Here is an 8,307-nt window from a genome sequence, read left to right on the forward strand (position 1 = left end):
TGTAAGCTGCTATGTGGGTACTGGAAACTGAACCTGGATCTTCTGCAAAAGTAGCCTGTGCTCTTAACCATGGAGCAGTCTCTCTAGCCTGGTGAATATCAATAGATTAAAAAGTATAGCAGATCAATTCTGAGTGATCTCAATAGACTTTACTTGTGATTCATGAATCAGGCAGCATTCAGGAAAAAAAAATGGTTTAAAATTCCCCTCTCCAAATGCATAGTCAGCAACAAGGAAGTGTGATCTGAACCTGGAAATGAGATCTGAGATAGCCCTGTGGGTAATAGCTCCCATCTGTCTTTGTAAGCACTTAGTTTGGTCACAAGCATAGCTTCTCGGGATTAGCTGAAAGTCACCTATCTGATACAGGTCTAGCATGTCTACATGTTAAGTTACCATTTGCTGTATGCAGAGAAGCCCTTAAAGTAAAAATTTAAATATCTTGAGATAGTTTTAGGAAAATACTTAACACAATCAAAAACTTTATGCATAAGTAGATGTCAATTAATTATATTTTTCTGGCTCATTTATGCATTTATATACAGGTATCCATTGTGATAGAGTAAGAAATATTTGGTCTATATACAGGAATTTAGTACAGTACCCCTAAATCCTTCAGAACATCCTAGGTCCCAAGTCTCACATCAGATGGCTCAGAACTGGGTGAACTGGGTATGAGAGGAACAGCTTTGGCTCATAGTAATCCCCCTTTAACCAAGGAGATGACTCCTTGAAACATCGGACTGACTGCCGAGGGAGCACCCATCAGACAGAAGAATATCACACCTGGTCCCATCTCCAATCACCAAAGAAAATAAAGGAGCAGAGTTCAGCTACCAACATGCAAGGATTTAATCTGTTACACCTGCATGGTGGGATGTCCACACAAACAAACAAATCCTAAACCACAGACTCTAAATTGGTGGCCATCTCCATGAGCCAGGAGGTTAGAGCACCCAACCTCTTCGAGACAGAGGCTGCTGTACATGAGAAACACAGATCTTCTAGATAAACACTGACCTCTTTGTATATTTTACAACATCCTTAAATAAACTAGTCTTAACTGATTGCACGGAGACGGGGAATATAGGGAGCAGGGGAGTGGTTAGGTGGTAGCTTCCCTCACCTACCAAGGGTTATAGGTTAGTGAGTGGAAAGCTTACCAAATTTTTTAACCAAAGTTTTACAGGAACCCAAGGAGCCTTCCAGATAAAGACTCAATGGCCCAGGGTGATGTGTTCATTTTTGTTCCTAGTTTTGACAACTTACTGGTAGTCATATAGAAGTGTTGCTAGAAAAGAAGAGTCCAAACAAACCAAGGAATAGGAATCAGCAATAGAACAGATTACGTGTGGAAAACCATCAGCACTGCCAGGTTCCTCTGCAGAAATATTCTGGAATGGGAGTCCTAAGTCCTAAAATTAGACAACCTAACAGAGACAGGTCAGAGAATTTCTTTGTGATTGACCATACACAGAAGGGGAGAAGTTAAAGTAGCATTTTTATTATTTATTTATTTGCTTATTTATTTATTTATTTTTAGTTTATTATGGCTATGGGAATGAAGAGTTTGGTTTTTCATGATCTGCTTTGGGGAAGAGAAATTCTAACTTTTGTTGATTGCCTCAGGACAGGAGATTATAAAAACACATCACTTCCAACACCTTTGCTTTGGGTTTCCTCTTTGAAGTCAACATTAGTAAAATGTCCTGTAAGTCCCATGAATTGTCTCAGTTGGGGAGGAGGATCTCCAACTTCATAGCTCAGTCAGGCAGAAATGAAAAGCCATCTTGGAGGCCGAGGTGAGGGGCACAGCTTTGCAAGAATGAGGGCTGAGTCTGCAGCACCTGAGTCACATGGGTAGTTCCTGGCAAGGTTTAGCAGCAGTGGTGTCTGTGACAGTCCAAGAGTTGCTGGCTGTGGAAAAAACTCACAAATTCTGTCCCACATGTACAACAATCGGGGGAATGACTTTGCTTCACTTTATTCAAAAGATCATAGCATATATGAGTAGGCTGGTCTTTATACTTATTATCTATTTATTTTTGCTCAATTTTTTTCTTACCCCTCTTCCAAATCCCATGAACAACTGACCTGTGCATGATAACCTTCATTGTAGACGACTAGATTTAGACCTGTAGAAATAGCCCGTGGGTGTGTCTAGTTACCTGTTATCAGAAAAATTTAGTTGAGCAGGGAGACCCACCCTGAGTGTGGACAACACTATCCCCTCAGGTTCTGGACTAAATAAAGTACAGCAAGCGCCTGCATTCACCTCTCTGATCCCTAAAGGTGCATGCAATGTGACCTGCAGTCTCATACACTCCTGCCATCATGACTGTCCTGCCAACCATGGTGGACTGCATCCTCAAACTGTGAGACAAAAGAATCCCTTCTTCCTGGGATTGGCTTCTTGTTGGGGAGTTTGTCATCGTAACCAGAAAAGCAGCGAGCACACTATGCTAAGAACACATTTGCAGGGCTCGCTCTGCTCTTCTGCATCTTCATCTAAGTGCTGGCAACTGCAATCACACTCCCTGTTTGTCATTGTCAGTCTAATGAAAATATTATCACAGGAAATATGTCTACCTCCTTTACCGTGGGACCATACCTCAGAAGGCTTTCTAATTGCTTTGATTACAGTTCGCTATTTTAAAAGAGGCTGCAAAATATCCTATTCTTTCTACTTTTCTACCCTGTCTTTGTCATTTGCATTGACTTTTGCTCGGCTAGCCACATGGATGTAAATATTCTGGCTTACATATATGTGTCCTGACATGTTGGCACCTTTATTACTGTGGGTTGAATTCTCAGCAGGGAATTTCTGGGTTGAGTGGCAGGTGTACTTTTAATTTCAAGAACTATTACTATTTTACCTTCCAAAAGCACTATTAAGATTTACACTGCCTCCAGTAACTCCCAGTCACCGACTTTGCTCTTATGCCCACCAGGAATAACAGTTAATAAATTTATTTTTCTCATACTCTTAGATCAAAATGACATTTTGTTCTTGCATTCATTTTACTTTTCTTGACTATAAATGTGTCTGAACCCAAACTCTTTTCATATAAAAAATTTAAATGTATTGTGAAAACACACTACTAAACATGGTTGTTCACAGCAATGGTAGTCAAGAAGATGCTCCAAGATTAGAAAAAACCTGACTGTCCATTAACTGAGAAATGGACAGACTTACAGATAAAACACAAATCAAAAAATTAAAAATCAACCCAGGTGACCACATGTACAAATTTGTAGCACAGAGAAACTTTGTGAACTGGAAGCCTTATTGGTTGAACTGCCTACAAGCAACTTGACTCATCATAATTTTATGCTGTATGATAACTTTAAACAAAATCAGAAGACAAAAAAAATGTAGAATTTGGAAACAATTTTAACAGGGATGATAGCAAGTGGCCAAAAGCTTATAACAAACACTTAACTGACAAACTGAGTTTACACAGGCCATTCACACAATAGAAAAATTGACAAAGCTTAGAATATCTCAGGAAAACAAAACTAAGTGACTAAGGGGAGAGGGTAGCAAGATCTTTGGTTTACTCTACAATTAGTACATGGCTGTTGTGAAAACTGAAATCACTATAGAAATACTTGAGTATAAAGTGGACTGCTTCCCATATAACACAGGTGGTGCTGTGAGGGTTTACACACGGTGTAGATGAAATGCTGTATATAGAGGTGTGGACTCAATGAAGGGGACTCACACGGGAGGGCAGTGAACAAGACAAGTACTACCTCCCCCATCAGCAAACTAGTGATACTCCAGTAGGAATACAGAAACGAAGGAAGAGTTCATGTCTACATATTAATAATTGGGTCTATGGACATGTTCACCCAATACAAACCCTGGCTACAAGGAATGCAGATACAGAAAGACAGACAGGGAGCAGAGTGACATAGTCCCAGTATCTTACTCCTGTTATCTACTTATTTATTGCCGTGGATGCACTTCAACCAAAACCAACCAGGAAATTAATCAACTAGCAACCAAGAGCACAGAGATCAGCATCTTGGGGTGAAGAGTGTAACAAAATAGGGGGTACTGAGCCAACTTGAGAAGGCAAACAGAAAGACCAACCTCCCTTCACTTGGGATCTCCAGACTTTGATTCCCATAAAAGGTACCCACAGTAATTAATTTGGAGCTTTTGGTATAAAAATTTTTGTTGCTGTCCTTTTTCTAGTTTTGAAATAGGGTGTCAGGTAGACCAGGGTGTCCTTGAACTGGTTAGGAAGCCAAGGTGATCCTTGAATCTTTTACCCCCTGCCTCTATCTCCCCAATGTTGAAATTAGTGGTATGCACCAACCACCATGACTAGTTTGCTAGAATGTTTTCTATGTACGTTCTTAGCAAGAACTTTTCTTCCAAACTAATAAATTTGATATTTTTTGCAATTTAATGATTAGTAAGACTTAAGATGAACAGCCAATAGTGAAGAAGAAGAAGAAGAAGAAGAAGAAGAAGAAGAAGAAAGGTATATAAATTGATATTCACAAGTTGGAAGACCTATAGATACCACAGATATTTAAAAAGTCACATTCCGTATCAAATAGATGCAGATTAAAACAACAGTGAAACGCCATCATTCATCTTTTGAGTTGAAAAGAGTAAGCTCCACATGGAACACCTCTTACTGCCATGTGCTAAGACTTACATCCACTGATTGTGCTGAAATGAATTGCTGTGCCCTTTCTTGGGGGTAAGTTGACAAAATGTGTAGGGAGGTTTTTAGCATTTATCTACTCTCCCCAAGGGACTTGACTGCTAGGAATTTATCCAAAGAAAATACTTAGGAATGCAAGTGTGATGTTACCACATTATTTATAATAGTGATAAATCACAACAGCATAAATATTCACTGCAAATGCCTTGTGAAATAAATTATAATATGGTCATACAATGAAATATTATGAAGCCATTAAAATCATGTTGCAGAAGAATATTTAGTGGCACAAGATAATGCATATTGCATCCTGCTAAACAAAATGATCCTACGTAAGCCAGGATGTATTGTATACCCTGGGATCTTAATTTGGTAAAAGACACACTATCAGAGGGATGAGACTCTAGGTGATTTTTATATTCTGTGTCCTTTTCTGTATTTCACACTTGGATATATTTTACTATGTACATAAATTTTGTGAAGACAGGCAGAGCTATTTCACCAATCGATTCACATTCTATTTGGCTGTATGCAGAGACCATTTCTCTCTGAATTGGTAGTTATACTAAATTCCCAAATAAGATAAAAAAAATCTTATAATCTGAAGAGAGTATGCCTGTGCTTGTTCGTGAAGCACAGGCTTTGTGAAAAAGTTCCTTGGGTGATTTTTGTATTAATGTGGAAAATAAACAGGTAGCCCTTTCTTGAATCTATATTCTAGAAGATAAAATTCAATCGTGTCTTTACACGGACTCCAGTCGCAGACTTCAGCAGCTCTCTGAACTGTGATGAGTGATAGGTGAGCCAGGTGATCTTTGGAGAGTGGAAAAAAGACTTGAGGAGAATTTGAAGATGAAAATCCCCATCTTGAAACCTAGCTCTAAGTCTGTGACATTGAATTTGCAATATCTTATTATGTGATGCAGAAACAAAGGAGATAACATCTCCAAGGCCTCAAAGAGGAAGATAGTTGTATTTAGACACTGGGTGGATGTAGTTTATCTATATCCACACACCAGTTGTATTTCTAAGTCTCAACTGGGCAACTGTGATCAGCACAGAAGAAAAAGAAAGAGCTAAAACAGTGAAGCTGTGAACTTAGCACTGCTTAAGAGTAGACAAAGTGCAGTAATCAGGAAAGACTTTTTCCTTTAAATAGGAATTCCTGTTATAATTTAGGATGGAAATCTGTCAGATGTAGTCCTCAGTTGTCCCATTTTGATGCCATGTCTATTTAGGACTCCTAATTGGGAGATAGCATAGCAGACAAGGGCTGTGGCATTCTGGTCCTTCAGTACTTATTAACTGCACAAGCAATGGGAACTGGGGAGGCCTGGCATCTCTTGGTGCAATGCCATCAGTTACACACTGGGGACTGTTGCATTGGCACAACACAGTGTCCATAACTTTGAAGATAACATTAGTTAGATTTCAGAGCAATGTCCAATCTTACTACCATTTTTGGAAGCAAGCACTGTAAAATCAACCTCATTTAGGGTGTAAACTATTTGTGTATGGATGATTGGGACAGCTCCACCGTCAGTGGCACTGCCAAGCTACATGCGATGATGGCTCATCACTCCCTAATGTTCTCTACCTTCACAGTCTGTGTCTTCCCACTCACAGGTCCCCAGAAGCAGCGTTTGTTCTTTCTTTATAGCCTTGTCTTCTCCAGATGTTGCATAAATAGAATCCAAATGATCCAGCCTTTGGTTTTAGCTTCTTTCACTTGGCATGATGAAATTGATCTGAGATGTTACGTATATTAGTAGTTCATCCCTTTTTATTGCTAAACAACATTCCACTGGGTTAATTGATCATAATTCATTTGTTTATTCATTTGATGAAAGATGTCTGGATTGTTTCCAATTTGTGACAATCACATCCAAAGTCATTATCAACATTCTTATAGTTAGCCCTTTTTTAATAAATGTGAATTTCCTGAAGAGTAGTAATTTTTGTTTGACTTATAAACATAGGAGTGGGACTGTTGGCTGTTACAAGAAATGTATGATTAAAGTACGTCAGTGTTTTTTTATAAAGTATGTGTAGCATTTTCTCTTTTCATCAGAAAATATGAAAGCCCCATTTGCTGTTCTCTTTATGAGCGCTGGGTGTTGTCGATTATTTTCCCATTCTATTCAGTGTGCAGTGACATTTCATCCATTTTCCTAATGGCTAATGATTTGGGGACATTTTATTTGTGCTTACATGCCTTATTTATATTATCTTTTATGAGTATATGTTGAAGTATTTTGTCATTTTGTGGGGCTTATACTAAGATAGCATCTCTTTCTGTACTACAGACTAGCCTGGAACTCATGATCTCAGTGTCCAAAGTGCTGGTATCATAGGTATACACCACTATACTTAGCTTTTGTCTATTTTATCTGTTTGTTTGTTTTATTATCATTGAATTTTGCAGGGATTGAAAATATATCTATATATACATCCATGGTGTGGGAAGTCCTTCTGTATATGTGCTGCTTTTATTGGTTAATGAATAAAGAAGTTGTTTTAGCCTGTGATAAGGCACAATAGAGCTAGGCAGGAAAACTAAACTGAATACTGGGAGAAAGAAGGAGGAGTCAGTGACACATTATGGAACCACTAGAGGAGATAGATACAAGCGGCCAGGCAGAAGCTTGCTGGTAGGCCATGAGTCTTGTGGTAAAATGTAAAATAATGGAAACAGGTTAACCAAATATAAGAACTAGAAAGTGATATACTTAAGTGATTGGCCAAGCAGTGAGTTAAATAATATAGTTTTTGTGTAATTATTTTGGGTCTGGGCTTCCAGGAATGAATGAACAGCATTCACCCAACACTTCCATATTTGGATACATATGTTTATCCAATAAATCGCCTGTAAATATTTTCTTTTACTCTGTGGCTGGTTTTCTTCTTTCTTCTTACTGTGTTATTTGAAGAAAGGAAATTTTAAATTTTGATTGTCTGTTGACTCAATTTGGAAGAATTATAAGATTAAAATAAATTTAAAGTATAAGACGCCAATGAGTTGAAAGTGAAGGAATGAAGGGTGTTCTTTGTTCACAGAGTACTCAGAACAGACCTGAGTTAGCTATAGTACCATCACAAAAAGCTGATTTTAAGTCAGAAATTTCTTCAAAAGAGCTGTGGATGCAGTTCAGTGGCAGAGAACTTGCTTAGTGAGTGGTAAGCCATCATCATTCGGCACTACCATTTCAAGTGATAATGAAGTACACTATATGCCAATAAAAAGGTTTTCCAATCCAGAATGTCTAAGAATTGTAAACATATATGCTGCTTCATCGTGGAAGTCTTAAGATCTAGGTAATAGATATAAATGGTGGTTGAGTGTCTTTTTGGAATGATGATCTGAAAATGACTGTGGCAACAGTTGTACAACCCTGTGAAATCTTTCTCAACCACTAGCTTGTACATTTTAAATAGATGAGTTATGCAGAATATGAGTTATATATCAACAAACCTGTCAAAAACCTGTAAACCAATAGCCTCTTTTCATATAAGTATTAAATTTACATAATCATAATAGATCTGCATATACCAGTAAAATATAAGACCTTTAAAAGATTTCATTAAACTATGCAGACTTTTTTCTTGTCATTACTTTTAGTCA

Source organism: Microtus oregoni, unplaced genomic scaffold, assembly GCF_018167655.1.
Source record: "Microtus oregoni isolate MIOR12 unplaced genomic scaffold, Mior012 000016F_ref0000370, whole genome shotgun sequence".
In the NCBI taxonomy this organism is placed as follows: Eukaryota; Metazoa; Chordata; class Mammalia; order Rodentia; family Cricetidae; genus Microtus; species Microtus oregoni.